The sequence below is a fragment of the Vidua chalybeata genome, chromosome 1 (genome assembly GCF_026979565.1).
Source record: "Vidua chalybeata isolate OUT-0048 chromosome 1, bVidCha1 merged haplotype, whole genome shotgun sequence".
NCBI classification, from domain to species: domain Eukaryota; kingdom Metazoa; phylum Chordata; class Aves; order Passeriformes; family Viduidae; genus Vidua; species Vidua chalybeata.
The window spans coordinates 91007019-91025559 of NC_071530.1; the positions used below are offsets into that span (position 1 = coordinate 91007019).

The following is an 18541-nucleotide window of genomic DNA, read 5'->3' on the forward strand; positions in this document are numbered from 1 at the left end:
GAGAAGGTGAAATATCTGGTATGATTCCCTCTCACTCCTAAGTGCAGTTATTTATTGTATACTTACACTATTTAAGTGAATTGAAGCAAGACCAACTGCACTGGGTCAAGAACTTTGACCCTCTATTGAGATCATCTAAATAAGCACAATTTTTATTAAGAAAAAAATGGGATTCAAAAAACAGATAAATCCACAAATTAATTTTACCCCACATCCTGTAATAATTGACATCCTTATATCGTCTCAAAATTTCAGCACTTAAGTGAAAGAATTATCCAAAAGGTAAGCTTTCTTATATATATATAAAGTATCTGCAGATTCTTTTTGATGTTACTTTGTGAGTTGTGAAGCAGTACAGAATTTGAGTCAATGAGGCCTAAGCCTTGGTTCAACAGGACTGACATTTTTTACTTATTTACCAAGACCTGTCTTTATTTACATTAGAAGATCTTTTTTTCATGTATAAATTCAATATGTCACTTATTTGTAAGTCAGTGACTTTGTTGATTATCTGTCTCAAACATTCAATAACCATTTAACAGCTGAAGTAAACACTCATTGCCATGACATTTTGAGTGGGATTCTTTTGTTGGCTTAAATTTAGCAGTCCATATTTAGTGAATGAGCATATAAGCTTCTGTCACTGGAGACAGATGTCTCAAATCAGTTGTCTAAACACAAGCATCTAGAGCTGTTTGGGCTATTTGGGATCTTTATAAGGCAGATACGACACAGGTCCTATGGAAAAGTTAAATCTTTCTGGGATGGCGGCAAAAAGCAGGTTGGGATACTTTAGCTTGTCTGCAATGACAAGAGAGACCGTTTTTAGGCAAATGAATTAAACCTCAAGTCAGTGCACTGAAGAAGAACCCTTCAGTACTTTTGGTCAACTGACTTGACTCTACCAATTGGATCAAGGATTTTCTTGTCCTCATTCCACCCTTGATGGTGGAGAGCCTTCCAAATTAGAGACAATTTACAGCAAGTTTACATCACTGGTCCACTACAAAATATATAAATTTTGTGACAGACACTCAGTAGATAAAAATGCAAAATTCCAGTAGGGATTGTTCATAACAATTCTCTCACTTTCAGAAATTGCTAAAATTTTAAAAGCAAAGCAAGATGTCACAAGATATTCAGTTATTAGATTATTTGAAGATTTGCAGCAATACTTATAACAACGCTATATAGTCAGAAAAAAGGATGAAATTTTTCCTGCTTCTTTCTGAAAAGCTGGAACATAAATTGATTTGTGTATTGAGTCCAGTCACTTCACATGAAGATTACATGATACTTTGACTGACTCAGATTCAGATTTTCACACCCTACCATCATGAATGAAAAAAGAATTGTACTTTGGCTGACCAATGATGGTCACCTAAGTTGCAGGTATTTAAAAAATAATAATAATTTTTTAAATCGTTGTGCAGATAAGAATCCAGACTTGATTGAATTCTAATAACATTTGGATGTCTAAATACCTTAAACCCATTTAAAAATCCATGTATGAGTGCATTTCCCCTGCAGCTGCATTCATTACTGAAAAAAGATGTAAGTATACATTGCACTATCCAGCAAACACCAGAACCAGCCTAGACACAGACTCCTAAAGGTTGTTTGCAATCGATTTCCTGAGTTTCTCAGGCACACTTTGATCCTGCAATGCTCAAGACAAGTGAAGTTATGTTACCTAGGCTAATTTACTGATTTGATGGCACAGTTAGTCTAACATATGTATAGTACACTCTTAAATTTCAATAAATTACAACTCATAAACCTTAGCATTTTAAAATCAGTAAGTACAAGAGATACAAATACAGTCAGTTAAATTATTTCACCATAGCAATACAAAAAAAGATAACTTACTGTATCCATGCTTTACAGCAGTTTGAAGCCAGAGGCTTTTTCCTATGATGGTAATTCACAATGTCATATGAATCTGTCAGCTTCTCTATATTTAGGCTTACATTTGTGAGTTTTAATTTAAGAATTATTTGATTTGACATAGATTTAGACTTGACAACACCTAGAACGCCTTTTATATATCCTCAAAAATATAAGTTGTTTTGAATATTAAAGGTACCTAAGTTTCTCATCACTGAATTCAATAAAAACCTTGTGATCCAAATAAAGGAAATCAGAATTCAAATTCTCAGTGAATACTTAATGGATGGCACTAACCCATAGCACTAATGAATGGCACTAATAGGGGTAGTTGTGAACAACTATTTGTTGGGAAAAGACTTTTCAAGTCAGTTAAATGAGTATTTGCGGCATTGCGTTCTTCTCCCCGGTCTTGGGCGGCTGGGGAGCCCGGCTAATGGCGCTGCCTCTTGGCTGGACTGGGGTTGCCGCATGTGTGCGGAGCTCTGGAGTTGAGCCTCCGCATGGGCTAGCCGCGTTCTGTAGCCGATGCTGAGAGGGGCTAAAGGGGCGAAGGAAGGCACACCTTATCCTGTGTGGCTGGAGAACTTTTATTCCCGTGTGGCTGCTGCGGTGGAGGGCAACGTCTGTCTCCTAGCGCATGCGTGGTCAAGATGGCGACGAGACAAAGGAAGCATGGAATTATATAGGGGGTGGGCAGACAGGGGCGGAAGCCCCCGTCGTCCAATGGGGACAGGCAACGGGGGAGTGACGTGGACCACGGCAGCCTACAGGAACACAGCAGGGGTGGATACAGGGCTCCGGGACAAATAGGAATACAGGGATGGGGTAACTGGCACAGAAGTTTCAGGAATGAACAGGGGGTGACTACAAGACTGACATGGGAAAGCTCCAATGGTAAGTGACCCGGAGAGAACCATCACAGGGGGAAATGTGGGTACATAGAACCGACTAACTAACATTCATAAAAACTCCTAACTGAACCAACCCTGAACCAACCCGGGATGCAACAAGTATTCAGTTAAATTATAGTTTCAAATTTCTGAGTTACATTAATTATTCTCATTCAGCCCATAGAAAATACAGTTTCCATTAGACCTCCCAGTTTGACTGGCAAAGTAATGAAGAGCTCAGAAAAGCAGCTATGGTTCATTCTGATGTATGTTTGCTTTTTAAAAGTAATTTTGACTCTATTACTTTATTATTTCTTATTACATTTTGTCTTGAAATTATTGCTATAGCCACTGTAAACATGAGCATATTACAACTTTATTATAAATTCTGTTCTGATTAACAGTCATCAAGCTTATATTTCACTGAAATAATCTGCATTTCTGAGAAATATGCTAAAGGCCAGGCAATCCATAGCTGCAGTTATTTTTACCAGCACATCTTAACACAATTACTTTGTTGTTTTTAATGCAAGAAAGAAAAATCAGATTATCACTTTGTAATTTTCATAGCTATTTTTATAGCAGATTTTGAAGCTGGATCCCAATGTATTGTGACTGATATGTGGACTGATCTTCAAATACTTCGATAAACTTACCAAGAATATGCACATGCTGCAATACAAGTTTAGCTCCTTCCAAAGGCTGGACCTAAAAGTTTAATTTTGTACACAACACTGAACTGTACATGCAATACTTTCATTATCTTTTTCTTTTCTGCTACCTTCAAAGTAAATCTTCCTTACCACTGCAAAATACACTTACACATTGACACAGAGACAAACAGAGACACACATAGTTACCCCTTCCGTTTTCTCTATACTTTCTCTTTCCTTGAATCCCTCTTCCCATCTCTATAACTAGTGCTCCCTGCTAGGGAAATTTCAAAGACTGAGAGGTTTGGTACTATTTGGATAAGCATGAAATCTTGTTGCTTATCTCAATTTCACAAAACCTCTAAGTCTTTTGAACTTTTTCCTTAGAAAGGAGCACACAAAATTTTATGCTTATTCAGGACACCTGGATTTTCAAACCTGAGCTGGAATTTTATGAGGACGGTCTCTCACTTATGGTTTAGTACACTTACTAGAGTGAATAAAGAAATAAGAGAAAAAAAAAAACCAAAACTTTGCCAACCATCCTCCTGTCTCATCTCTTTCTGTAAGATGAAACAGATTAAATTACTTATCCATCACAAGAAAGATGTCAGGGTTTTTAATTCACAATCTATTGCACATGCATTACTTTTCAGAATGAACATGGTATGTTGTTACTTCTTAATGTATTTCAGCACCAAAAGTTTCAGACTGAACAATGCAGAAAAAAAGGAACACATTGTAAGGAGACTTTTTAAAAATCTTACGATAACAGTAGGAAAACTGTATCTAAGTTTGTCAGCATTTAGGTTTGCATGTATTTTATATATTCCATTTTTCTTATGATTCAAGTTCTGGCATCACAAAATGACACTCAAATTTCCCTTTATCACTTTGCAGGTTGAATAAAATCCTTGAGATTATGATTTGCCTTTTAGTCTTGAACCTGGTCTCCTGGTCTTCTAGCAATAATATCTATAGACTAGCTGAGCACTTCAGCTTAAGCTTCATTTTCTATAGTTACCACTGTTGGCAAAAGTATGATTTTGAGGCTGATGTTAGAGAATATTATTGCAATGCAAGTTCAAATGGTTGGAGTATTGCCCCATAAGAAGGGAGTGACAGAGACAGCAAGGTGCCTGCCTTTCTGGTGGTTCCTGTAACAGGCTTCTTAGCTGTTTCTTCCCGTGCCCCTGGTTATGACAATACTATCAGAAACATTTGTTTCATACCCGTGGTTCTTCCAGAGTGCAGTAGACCCATAGTAAAATAATTAAAGTGGCATTATTTAACATTAAATATCATAACACTTGACAGGTTCATGTAAATGAGAACCTTACTAGCCAAAAAAAATAAAAAAAAAAAAAAAAAAAAAAACCAAACAAAAAAAAAAACCACTTCATTTTCTTTAAAGTGAATAACAACTGATCCAGGCTGGAATCCAGGAACACAGTGACTGTGACACGCATAGACATAAATTAGCTTCTCTCAGTCTCTATGCTTTTTCAGTCAGGCAAGTGTAATTCTCCTATTTTGGTATGAATTGCATAATCCTCAGAAAAATCTTCTCTATTTTACCCTTTCTTCAGCTATTACAAAGACAGAAAGAAGAGACAGAGGGGAAGGAAGGGGAGGGAGGGAGAGCAATGAGGACTGGGCTGAGTGGCAGCACAGAAGAGGACCAGCAGTTCGGGTCCCCACCTTCCCTCCCTCTCTGTCAGAAACACAGCAGAGGTGCTTTCAGACCTAAATGGAGAAAGTCAGTGTGTTCCTCCCCTGTTGTCACAGCAAACATAGCAGGTCCTCCTGATATGGCTTCCGGCTTACTCATTTTCTTACCTTGTCAGAAGGTTGCCATCGTTTAGAAAGGTACACAGCATTTTGAAAGGATTCAGTCCTATAAAAAAGAGAGACAGGGAAGGGGAAGGGGAAGGGGAAAAGCAAAGTGTCAGGTGCTAGAGAATGACTGGACGAGGACAATGTGCACAAGTAAAAATAGCAAATTGATTGAACCCCTGTTCCTGTGAAGCAGGGGCAGAAAAAAATGATACATGACAAATACTGCCAGAACAAAGCAGGAGGAGAAAAAGGTAGTTTATGACAATGTAAGAAGGCAAAGGATTAGGTGACACCAGCAAGGGGAAGGTCACCCCCTCAAAAAAGCACTAGTTCTACAATTTAATACAGACATGGAAAGCTTTGTCTTTACTATTAACTGCATTTTAGCTACATACATTTACAGTAATGGTGACAAAGGCTGCTTATCACTGTACTACCAAAGCCTGACAAGGTGGAGCTTCTCCCATTTTAGCTTTTCTGTTAAACTTCATGCCAGCAAATCCCCTCAAATAATCAGGTTGCCCACATCTTTTCCCCCCACAAATATATGTCCTTGCATGTAGGATTTGCACCTTTTCTTCTGTTCTATTTCAGAACAGTTTCACCCTTAACGTTTATTATTTTTATGTGTGCTTTGTTGTTTTTTTTGTTGTTTTAACCCTTTTTGTTGTTGTTGTTGTTGTTGTTTGATGCATTTAATTCACAAAACAAAAAAAAACCAATTTTTCTTAACACTTTTTCATTTTGCTCCTCCCGGATGACAGCAAACACCATTATAATTCTTAAAAACAAGACTGTAAAGCCCTGGCACTACCAAAACCACTCAATTTGTTAATTGCTGAGAGGAACTTTACTTAATGTGACAATGGCTGCCCTCAATCAAGAGTTTCAAAAGATTTTATGTTCCTAAATGGCTGTTATGGAAAGGATATTACCTGACTCAGAAATTACAGCAGAATGTTGACAAGCTCTAAGTTCTCTGGGCAGTCCAGCTAGATTCTTTTCTACACTGTCAGCATCTACTTGGCCACAGCCCAATCCCATTTATCCTGGAACAGCCATGACCAGTCTGGACAAAAGAGAAGAAAGTAGTGAGCTAACAACTCCAAGTTCATGTTGCTCCCTAAATTGCTGTAGTCTGTCCTGAACATGATTTGAATTGATTATGTGAAGCATGTGGACAGAAAGCTTACAGTACTGAGCAAGTGTACAACACCCCAGAGATCTAAGAATTAAAGAAGAAAGTCCTAGTATATGCATCCAAAATATATTCATGGCTATTTAACTATTGAAGTTGAAATAACTACTAAGTTTAAAAGATGCTATGAGATGGCTGTATTAATTAAGAAAACTATAACTGTTATCATAGAAATGGTTTACAATAAAAAATATGTGAAGTTATGATTTTAAAAAGTCAGTGGGAGAACATTAATGTAATCTATCATACATGGGTACCTAAATCTGAAAGCAGATCTCATAGTACTCACTGGAAAGTTACAGGTATTGTATCATTTTTACCCATTTTATGTAACTCATGAGAGAAGATAAAGTTACTACTCATTATAATGGAAGTACAGAATCTTAATCCACATAATCAAACTTAATTAAAGACTAAGAAGTCATGCATATGAACAGATCCATAACTTTGGCCTTCTCTGATCTCTAAGTTAGTCAGCACACTTCTTTATCACCTCCAGAATGTGTATTTTCATCAAGTATTTATAAGGCTAGCTGGCTTTCAAAGGAGAAGTTTTAATAAAAAAGATTATTCAAATAATAATAATTGTGCATAATCTAGATTAGTAACTTTTTTATCCAGGTAAAGTATGCCCCACATTTGGTTTTGGCACCTTTGGAATAAGAGGTTTACACACCAACTGAGTTTGCTTGGTTCAGTTGCTCTTATTTTCTGACACGTTTTCATTCTTGTTCATGATTCAAAGGCCAATAATATAAAAGCAGGCACTACAGTGATAGACCATTCTCAATTCAGTAGCTGTAGAAATCTTTAGACAAAGATTTTTGCCATAAGCTTCTTACATCGAAACTCTGAGCTATTAGATAAATTAAACCTTTCACTTTGGATAATTTTATAACACATTCTTCATCATTACTCATGTGCTGTCTATTACCTCTCCCTACCAAAACCATTATGTTGCGCTTTAAACGGAATCAGCTCCTTCAAGCTGAGAATGACAGCCAGTCAGTGCATAACACATTTCATGATAACTCAAGAAAACTTTGTCAAAGGCGCCCAGACTCCACTTTTTTACAAAATGAGGTTTATAATGAGGTTGTAATCCTCAAGCAGAGCTGTGCAGGATCTCAGTCTATGAGGCTTTATCCTAAAACTCGTACTGAGAATTTCAAAACAAATTTAAAAAGTCTGCAGAATTAAAGGTCTGTAAACTGACATGCAATGGATACGCTTAGCATACATCAAATATATGTCAGCAATAAGGACTGCCACTCAAGAAAGAAATTTTGCTGGACGTTGCAGGTTGTCATCTTTAGGGCTGCAGTTCTGATGCAGACAGCTCATCTATTATGCTCCACAAGTCTTCAGTTTGTGGATATCTTAGTATAGAACTATCCAATTAATTGCTTGAAGCTGTAGTAATGTTATGCATGACAAGCAGGAAAATTGCTCTGATTAGGCAAAAGTGCAGAGTCAGACCTCAGAACAATGCAGTTGTATTCTCCTTGTGAATACACAGGACAGAAAAACTACGACAGCTCTTCTTTTTGAGTAGATGTGAAATAAGTACTTGATGCTTTCATTAAAAATCAAGTAAATAACATTTTTATATCATTGCTGTCACAGAGGGCCACCAGACCCCTTTTACTGAAGGAGAAACATCTGTCTTTGAATGGCATGCTTGGAACAAGACTTTCTCTTTCCAATGGAACATCAACAGAAATTCTCTCTACTGGAAGTACATGAAGAGAAGCAAGCATACCTCAGCTAGAATCATTGCAAATATATTGTCATTTCTTTCTCTCCTACTCCTGAGAATATTTTATCTTTTCTTAGGAATCCTTCCAAATATGTTTGTGGCAGAGACACAGTACCCTGATCACTTCAGGAGAACGCAAATTTCAGTCTATCTGGAAAAAGGGCATTAAAACTGAGACAGGTGAATAATTAAATATGTTAGAAAGAGAAATGAAGTTAAATCGGCAGTGTTCTACCTTAAGACAAAAAAAAACCCCAGAAGATCAGACATTCCATAAGCCAAAAATAACAGAGACAAATAAAGATATCTTGTGTTCTAGTTTCACAAGTAACAGGTTCTAGCAGCAAGGCAGAGGTCAACCTGGAACTGAAAAAATGTTAAAACAAGAAATTAGTAAATAGGATACAAGAGAAATATCATTACCAACTGTTGAATCTCAGAAAGCATTAGGAAAAAAATAACAAGCAAGTAATTAAATGCAGTTACCTACATTTTGTAAATCCTTTGAGGTAAAGGACAATAACCTCAGGCCATGAAATGAGAAGGAAAATTGCCTAAATAAGCTGAAAAGTCTTAATTAAAGCAGTATCAAGCAGAATTATTGTAATCATCTTTCACTGTCTGAGTAAACTGATCATTTATTTATATTATATTAAATTATATTTTATAGTTTCATGCACCACGATTTCAAAGGTGTCGATGTATGCGTGTGCACTAAAAACGTACGGCTGCATTCTTACGTCTCTCTGGAACATGGACCTGTATGATAAACAATATATGTATGTAAAACACTATACATATAAACAGTATATAATCAAGAAATATGAAGACCATGAGAAGTAACCTGACCTAACCTTGAAGTTATATATGCCCAGGACGTTACACCTGGCAATTTCCAAAGTTCCCTTCAACCTTAACTGTTCTCTGTTTTTAAGGTGGGAATTTTTTTATAATCTACAAGAAAATGCCTTGTGAAGCACCTTGTGGTTCCCCAGTAGAGATTAGTTTTGAGAACCAGTAGCTGAAGAAAGTTGTTGCAACAGGGTCCCACGAGATCTAGAGTTGTGGGGCTGATGGCAGCAATGATTTTCCTAACCAACTCAACCTTGAATCCAAACAGCCTGCTCTCCTCTGCCCTACTACAGATTTCTTAGATATAATGTTTTACATAATTATTAACTTTTGCAATTGTTGTAGAACAAAATATTCTGAAAGGATAGAAATAAAAAAGGGTTAAATTGCAGACATGAGATTTCTTGAGAAATACAATACAAATGAGACTTACCTAAAAGTTCATATGCAGAGTATTGGGGTTACAAAACAGTTTACAGACATGTGCAAGAAGAAAGAATGTTTTTCTGGAAAATCAGAATATAGACAGAAATTATAATAGCTATAGTATTCATAAAGAACTACAAAAATTAAGGATAGTAAATGGAAAAAACTGGAAACAGATGTCCAAAAAATGCCCTTCAGTTATTTGGGTTTCAAATAATTGTTCCGTTACCAGTTTATTATAAAGTGCTGAAAATTATGGAGACTGTACACCAGAGTTTTCAAAGAAGTGGTAACAAGAGCTAAATAATACATTGAAGTGCCATAAACAGCCACACAACTCTATTCATGCTGAGATAAACTAAGTGAAGTGCTGGGTTTCCATTAAATATTTGGTCTGTAACTATATCTGAACCCTGTATTGATCTCTTTCCCCTTTCTCTGTGATAAGCAACACTCCAGGTGGACACAGAAGGACTGTCAGAAGTAGCATGCAAAGAACAGGCACATCTTTTGCTAGAGGCCTCTGTTAAGACCAAAAGCAGCTCAGGAAGACTGAAGAGAGCCGACAGCAGGTAATCCTGACCCTCTGCTGAAGTCACATTAACTACTTTTGGGTTTGCAAGACAGAAGATGAGAAAGCACCAAGACAGGTAGCCTGGGGATAGGCTTCAGGTTATTAACACAGCTACGGGGTTAGCCAGGAGGGATACAAACTTCGGTGAATTTTCCTGAGGGGAAGGGGGAAAATGGGAGTTAAGACCAACCAAGTAGTGTGCCCGGTAGCATCAGTTATATGATGGCAGCCTTCAGCTAGCCAGAGGCGTCCATGAAAACTGCACAGAATCAGTTCTGAAATCCAACAGTAATGTCCATTTGTTGTAGAAATTAATTCCCCAAAGAAGAGAGCAAAGGAAAAAAATCAAACATAGCAAATTTTTCTGACATTACAAAATGAAGTGCAAGTCTATAACCTTCTCAATATGCTATCTCTGTTAAAGTAAGAACTTCATTTCTGATGACAGCCAAATCCCCAAATATTAGTACCATGAAGCATTACTAGATATTGAACCACTGAAGAAATACTGTAACAGAATAAATAGCAATGCTGTTCTATTTCTTTGAACTTGATTTTTGAAAGAAAGCATGAGTCTTTCTGTAAGCTACACAGGTGTGACAGAGAAGCAGTATGACTGAACAATGGAATAAAATGTTTCTCTATCAAATACATTAAATCAGTTAATGCAGATGAATAGGTACTGCTTGCTTGCTTCCCAGTAGCACTGGCTTGCAAATTATTTGCAAGAGGATGTTAAATTCTCTTTTTGGTATAGATCCAGCAAAACCACTGCCAGATCACACCTCCTGGGAAATGTGGGACTTGGCATGGAATTTGGCACAAGACTTTACAAATGTCAGCTTTCCTGTAAAAACATCAGGTCTGTTGTCATGAAAACATCAGTTACGAGTTATTTCTTTTCTTAATATTACTAGACAATAAAAATAGAGAGAGAGGATGAGATGTCAGTCATGTGCAGGCATGTACTCAGAATTGGAATTTTGTAACTGAATTCCCCAGAATAGAAATATAAATTTTGGATTTTGAAATGCATGTCCACATCTTGGATCAGTACATGTTGTATTTAAAAGTATCTCTGCTCTGTACATCAGAATGCCTGTCGTTATGAAATAACTGACAATTAGCAAATAGCATGAGCTAGGTATTCATGTGTAACCCAGAACTGCTGGGGTACCACCCTACTTACAGAATTTCTTTACAGAAATTTGTATCTAAGTTATGGGGTTTTTTTATTAATTATTTAATTAATTATTCTTAATAATTAATAATTATTAATTATTCTTGTTTCCCAAGAATATAAATCACTAGAGAAAAGTACGAATTTTATCAAGATAATCATGGCAATAAATTCAGTAGTCTGCGGTGTTATTTTACCAGCCTGGCATGCAATAGTTGCATTATAGTTTTACTGAATCTGTACAGCTAACCTCCTGGCATTATCAAAACTTTAAATGGTTAATTAGTAACTCATTTTGATATAGTACCTAATCTGTGGGAAAGCAGGGAATACCTGCTCCAGGAAAATGCAAGCCATCTTTTGGAAGATGGCTATTAAATTTGAGGAGCCAGAACAAACTTTTGGGATGAATGGAGTTCTTACTCCACGCAGCACTCCAACAGATCTTCATCACTTCTGTATCTATCAACCTGCAAGGACATAAACATTCAGCCCTCTGAGTCACACATTATATTAGCACTGGGATCTCCTCTTGACATTGACAGCAATTACACCTGCACCTTAAAAAAACCTCAGCTAAAGATCACAAAATTAGAATTTTCTCAAGACATCATATTTTCTAAATTTCCATTTTTTGAAACAAAATTTATTTGACTGTATATTTTTATGTCTAGCCTTTGTGTAGAACAGCTATCCAGGAAGAAGGACACAAAACAAACCTCAGAAGAAAAAGCTTCAGTATGGGACCAGTGTCAAAGTAGGTCAATTTTTAGGACTAACAGCCTTGACAGTGTCCCTTTTATATGTTGATCTGTTTCTGTAAAGCACATTAAGAAAAGTTTAGCGTGAAAGAGGCTACAAATGTGTTTGATATGATATGGCAATAAGTGTACATTTTGAGCATACTAAAGCTACCAAAGTACATTTTAAACTGCTTTTCTTTACTAGCTAAGGGTCCAGTTCATTGAAAAATAAAATCCAGACTTCTGTACACAAGAAGCTGCAGAAAATCTGGTTTTCTGTAATATCTATAGCCCACTGTATATATTTTCAAGGTGGAATCTACATCTTTCTTTGAGAGATTATGGATATTTTTTGTCCCTTTGAACCCCTGAGAAACCTTGAGACTGGGAAGTTGTCCATACAGAGCCAGGCAAAATCACTTGCCTTAAGACTTTAAAAGTTCTGAGTACTTTGTTTTCAAGAACACTTTTGAATCAGCTCATTTGCTGATTTATGTTACTTCTGATTCACTTGCTATGTCCCTTTTACACATGTGAATCTACTTGATGAAAATTTGATGCTATAAGACATATATATATATATATATATATATACACATCATATTTACAGGAATTGATAAGGAAAACACACTTGATAAAGATGAGTGAGAACTTACATCCAAAGAGACCTCACTAGTTATTCTTCTTGTCTGTTTTGATTAAAAGATATCAATTCAGCGGCTAATGCATGTAGAAAAGGTCTTGTACAGATAGTTCAGGTGGCCAATCTCTGTAAAAAAAGGTAAAATTTAAAAGTCTCACACTTTTTAATGAACTTAATAAGGAAAATCTCTTAATGTTTGGCTTCATAACAGAAGCAATTGCTGATGTGTTATGTTTACATCATTCTGACTTCTTCATTGTTCTCACTGTTGTCCACTATGAAAATAAGCTGGAACCATATTCAGTAGTTTTGCTTTATTGCTTTGCTTTTAAATACATTACTCTGTACTTTCAACCACTTTTGTATCATTTGCAGTAAAGGATACCATCACCACAAGCTGTGTTTCAGCATCTTTTATTACATTGCCTGATGCACTTGAGAAAGCAGACTGGTTTTCAAGCACACAAACCCTTCTTCAGGCCTGCAAATGAAAACAGCCAAACTTTAACATGCATACCAGTTATACACATGTACAAGCCTATAACGAACACAAAGAAATAAATGTATTTTGAATAGCACTGTGTTCTAACCATTTTCTAGGAAGATATCTGGAGTTGCTTCCAAATTATTTTTAGAAGAGTAAACACTTAAGGAAAGGCATTAAAACATGTGACAAAGTAATCTACTCTTAGAAGAGGCTTTACAAACTAAAATTCCATCACTAAGCAACTACTAAGGCTAAATAAAACGAAGACTGACATTCTACAAAATATCAAAGAATGAAAAGACATAAAATATACATTAATACAAAAATATATTTTCAAGGAATATATGCACAACTGTTAATTAATGGCAAACGAGGATCAAATAATTTTCTTATGCAGAGCCACAACTACCGAAGTGTAAAACATGACTCATTGTGCAACATCAATATAAAAAAAGTCAGATCAACAGGAGGCACTCGTTATTTTCAAGCAAATTAACTCCAAAGACTTCATCTTCAACCATAATTTCCTTATACCAGCTTTGATTTATGGTAACATAGTGTTCCCTTTGAAATGGGGGGGAGAGGGGGGAGATTTTCCCATTTCATAGTTTAATGATAGCATTTCATCTCTTTGTATTAATTTTCAGCACAACTGGGTGGGAAGCAGACAACAATATTTTAGCTCTCAACAACAAATGTTTAGGTTAATTTTTTCCTCCTAAAATTATAACTATTAGAACCATATCTCTGCACTGTTTATTTTTCCCTGAAACGTGCCTCCTACATTTGGCACTACACTTACATTGCTGTCCTGATGGAATCTGAAAAAAAATCATTTTTCAAAGAAAGTATTTTTTAAAAAAAGCTAGTTCTTATACTAGCTTCCTAACCAATCTACACACTGAGCAACCCTCTGAAATTCTTCTTATCTGCAGAAACAATGGTGGTTGGGCTAGTTGTCACAAATTCTCATTTTACAACACAACATTTTACAGTTTCTCATTTACCTCCCCTTCTTTTTAATATTCTTTTCTCTTGGAAAAGTAAGTTTTACCTAGCCTTTTTTCCTTTATATACTTTTCTTGGTTTCCCACATTTGTTTCAGATGGCACACCCTCTATTTCATTGCTCCTTTCTGCAAATACAATGTATATAAAGAAACTTTAGGTTTAGAATGGTCAGCTGGGAATATAAATTATTAAAGAGAGTTATTTCTCTAGAATTTCTTCAGCAACATCTTAATTAGCAACAAAGGTCAAGCATGGGTAAGTCAAGATTTTGTGCTGCAGGACATCTGAAAACAGCTGCCTGATCACCTGATACTTTTTTCATATCAGACACCAGAGCACAAAAATATTATCAGAACAAAATTCTTCACTACTCTGATTCAATGCAGATAAGCAGAAAAACATGTGCCTCATCCTTGAAACAAAAATCCCTCTGCACTGAAACAAAAATCTTTCTGCACTGAATAGATAAGATATGATAAGAACTTTCATAAGCAACAAGTCTTTAAATTTGGGGTCTTTTTGTTAAATGTTGCCTAGATGCATCTCACAAAACAAAACAAAAGAAAACAGAACAAAATGCTCTGAATCAAAATTATGAAGTAGTGCTCTCAGACACTGCTGGCATGTAAGAGTGAGTCCTGAAGCTGAGAGTGCACTGAAAGAAATTACAAAGCTACAGCAACAGTCTGCTGCATGCACCTCTTCCCTACAAGCTTTACTAAAGTGCAGTCAAGCCAAAATCATCCATCAGCCCTGCCTACCCAGGGAGCCTAGGTGTGCACATGGTTGTGTCCAAGGACTGGCAAACTGCAGTCACAACAGAGTGGGAGAGACAGTTTGGCTGGATGCTACGTCACAACACACCTGCCAAAGCTGAAACAGCCAATGTTCCTGCAATGCTGACAGGCAGTGCTGACAGCCTTTGAGTTAACTGGGAGGAAGAAGCCATAGCCAAGTGTTCTTTCATTAGCAATGCCAGGGAGGTATCTGAAGTACCTCTACTTTCTTTTTCTTTGGTAGCAACCACATACTGATGGAAGTAAAGTTTTGTGCAGGCATAGTAAAAGAGTTACAGAGATGCAAATTGCTGAGGTACTCAGGGAGGCCTCTCAGTTCAATATCAGAGCAGCTTTACTCTAGGGACCACACATCTCATCCCCTTACACAGGAAATTCCATGTTCACAGTTTGCAAAACCAACAAGTTTTGTTGGATAAACTCTCTGTGCTGAAATCTTGTGAATTGGTGCAAAACCAGCTATGTACCTTTGGCAGCCAGCAGCCACAAATGAGAATCACTAAGTGCATCTAGCCAAATATTGCCAATTAAGTGACAATCACCAGAACTTTAGAAGAGCCTTTTTCTTCTGTTCCTGTAAACCATCTTTTAAGTATTAACTTCTCCATTCATTTGGTATGAAGGTAACCCATTCAGATAATTTACAGTAAATAGGGAATAGCAGATTGGAGCAGACTGGAGAGACTGTGTACACTATGTACACGATGCTACCTGCTACTCCAGTCCCATACAAAATATAGGAAATAAATGTGTTTCTTATATAATATTGCAAGTTCTCCACTAAAAGCATATCACTGAGCCTGGGCAAACAAGACATACAATCCATTCTTAAAAGTACACCACTGCAGTTTCAAGTGCAGAAAGAACAGCATAATGTGAAAAGCAAGTTTCTAAAAGGTAGTGCCCTCTCAGAACACAATATTTAATATTTGTGCATACAGAAGTACAAATAGGAGAAAAGAAGATGGTGGTCATGCAACAACCTTCAATGAAATAACAAAAGAAATCACAGTGAATAACAGCAGCAGCAAAGTAGTGGAATATTCAAGACTATGAATGAAAGAAATCTCCGCTGAAAGAAATCTTTACCAAATTTATATGAAGGAATACAAAGTATTTAGGATTAGACAAGATAAGAGATCAAAAAGCTGAAATTATGTTTGGTTAACTGGGTTTATGAAAGGGCATATTAAGAGGTGAGCTGCACAAACAAATTAAGTTTATGTAGTTTTGGCATATCCAACAAATGGTAGTGAAAACCACAACTACAATCAGCTCCAGCAAGGGAGTGGTTCAGGAGATGACAAAGATGATACAGATCACTTGACAAAAAGGTATTGGAAAGAGCAAAGCCTTGAAGTATTGTACCTTTTGATAATTCAGATTTCAGCCTTGTCATGGTACACTTTAATCAAAATGCAGGTAACAACATGACACAGAAACAGAAAGCAAGCTTGAAGTTATTTTCATGTAAGACAGGGAGTTGCCATGTAAATTGCTGAGAAGTATTTGGCCTCCAGAATTTACCTTTCATTCCAGGAGTGAACAAGACAAATCAGGCTCCCACCGGGTGTCTGGAAGTACCTGCTGGAGTCAAGGCTGCAAATATTTGGTAATTTCTTGTTTTCACAACACTCTTACTACTTGAACTCCTCTCCACCCCACCCTGGCATTTCACACTGACCCACTCTGCAGGGGATGCTCTACTTATCCAAAAAAGGGGGCTTTTTTTTTTCTAGGATAAAACCCCTTCAGCTTATCTCTTTAGTTACTGGTGAAGAGTATTGCTGAAGAGACTCCAGTGTGTGCTAAATTCTACACTTGCTCCCACTACTTCATGCACTATGGTTTAAGAACACCACTGTATTGCCCCATAATAGTACAAAACATTATAGTTAAAGTTTACATATATTTCCAAATGCAGAAATTCAGTTGGCAATTCCTAATATTTTTAGTGATCCCAGATGAAATTATTCTAGTTGTTAAGTGATCTTTTTGCATGGTTTTACAACAAACTCTTTCAATTTCTTTTTACACACATATTTAGGAGAACATTCATTTAGCTGCTCTGAGGTCCAAAGTGCTAATTTTGAGTTTCATTCTTTAATCAAGCTTTTCAAAAATTTATAACTGCTTAGCTTCCAGACAAAACCAAATTAAGAATTATTTTAATGCATAATATAATATATACCATTCAGTTCAAATAGTGTAATTTGATTAACAAAAGGAGAACTAAATTAATTTTAAAAATATGTTAAAATATTGTTGCCATTTATATAGCTAATTTAGTACAAAATATTCTGGAATAATTTCATAGGTTTAAGTGCATGCACTTTCATTTTCTTCCATTTTGTTTATTTTGTAGGTACAATAAGGGCTTATGAAAGTTAGCACTGAACAAAAAGTCTGTCCCTACAATATTTTTATAGACTAACAGTAATTTAAGGACTGCAATTAGCTAAGTTTATGGTCTTGCTTTAATTTATTCTTTTAATTGCAATCTGCACAATCTCAGTCTGAAGCATAAGACCTAAACTAAGACTTTGAAAAAGCTGCAGATGGTAAGGACAGAAGAGAAAGGGGTAAAACCAAATATTTTAATTATCCATTTCACCAAAATCTAATTATTGAAATGGCTTGGGGTTTTGTCTGGCCCATATTTCTTCTCCAGATGTGAATTCTTCTATTGCAAAGATACTTTTTCAATTCGTGTTGTAGCAAAACAAAGGCAGTTGAATTTTCTCCTCTATGGTATCTTTGCTATTTTCATTTCAAGGAAGTGATTCAAGTGGTCTAACTTTTCACCTGGGCCTAAATCAAGATTCTCCCAAAAATTCAATGTATTCTCAGTCTGAATTTTGTTTATAAGAGGCACAAAACGTCAAGCTTGGTCAGACAAAAATTAGAAGCATAAAGCACAAATCAAAACAAACAAAAGCAGGGCTACAAAGTTATCTTATATGTATGAGGTACAGCACCTGTAATCTACTCATGTTTATGATAATTTGAGTAGTTTAACAGTTTACCGTCTGTTTTGCTTTTTTTTTTTTTTTTTTTTGGCTGTTGAACACAACAACATATAATTGGCCAGAATTGTGTCTGGACCAATTTTATGATGCCTTTAATTTTTCATCCATCTTTCTTTTCCTACGTTTGGTATGTAATAAAAATTTTGGCCATTTGTCCCACAGTTCAACATAACAATGCTTCAGGATTGCTACAGAAAACACTTTTATAAGCTGAGATCATGGAGATGTCTGCAACACTGCTGTTATCACACAGCCATTAATTATTAAAAATGCCCTGAAAACTGTAAACCTACTTTGAGCTTCTGGATATTTTATTAATACTTTCAGTGGAAATTAGACAATTATCTTTATTACTTTAATATCAGAATTTGCAACTGATGTTTTCCAATAAAAGTGCATACTTTAGCTTTGGAGAAAGGAGGCTAGAGGCAGGGAAGAAGGGAGATACAATGATAGGCATTTACTGCATACATTCCATAAGACAAAACAGTAAATTTCTTATAGGAAAAGCAGCACTTTATATGAAAATGAAAAGGACACAAATAAGTAAAACTGAGAATCAAGAAAACTC

At 36.1% G+C, this 18541-nt stretch overlaps 2 long non-coding RNA genes across 2 annotated transcripts; one reads left to right on the forward strand and one right to left on the reverse strand.

Moving 5' to 3' along the window:
- Positions 1-13052: 13052 nt before the first annotated feature.
- On the reverse strand, positions 13053-14935 carry LOC128798822 (uncharacterized). The gene is made up of 3 exons (XR_008434558.1): positions 14906-14935; positions 14189-14269; positions 13053-13128 (listed from the first exon to the last, which is right to left on the reverse strand). It is a non-coding gene; the product is annotated as an uncharacterized LOC128798822 (long non-coding RNA).
- Positions 14936-15043: 108 nt separating this feature from the next.
- Positions 15044-18238, forward strand: LOC128801351 (uncharacterized). Its single transcript, XR_008435179.1, has 3 exons — positions 15044-15127; positions 16481-16553; positions 18133-18238. It is a non-coding gene; the product is annotated as an uncharacterized LOC128801351 (long non-coding RNA).
- Positions 18239-18541: the final 303 nt, after the last annotated feature.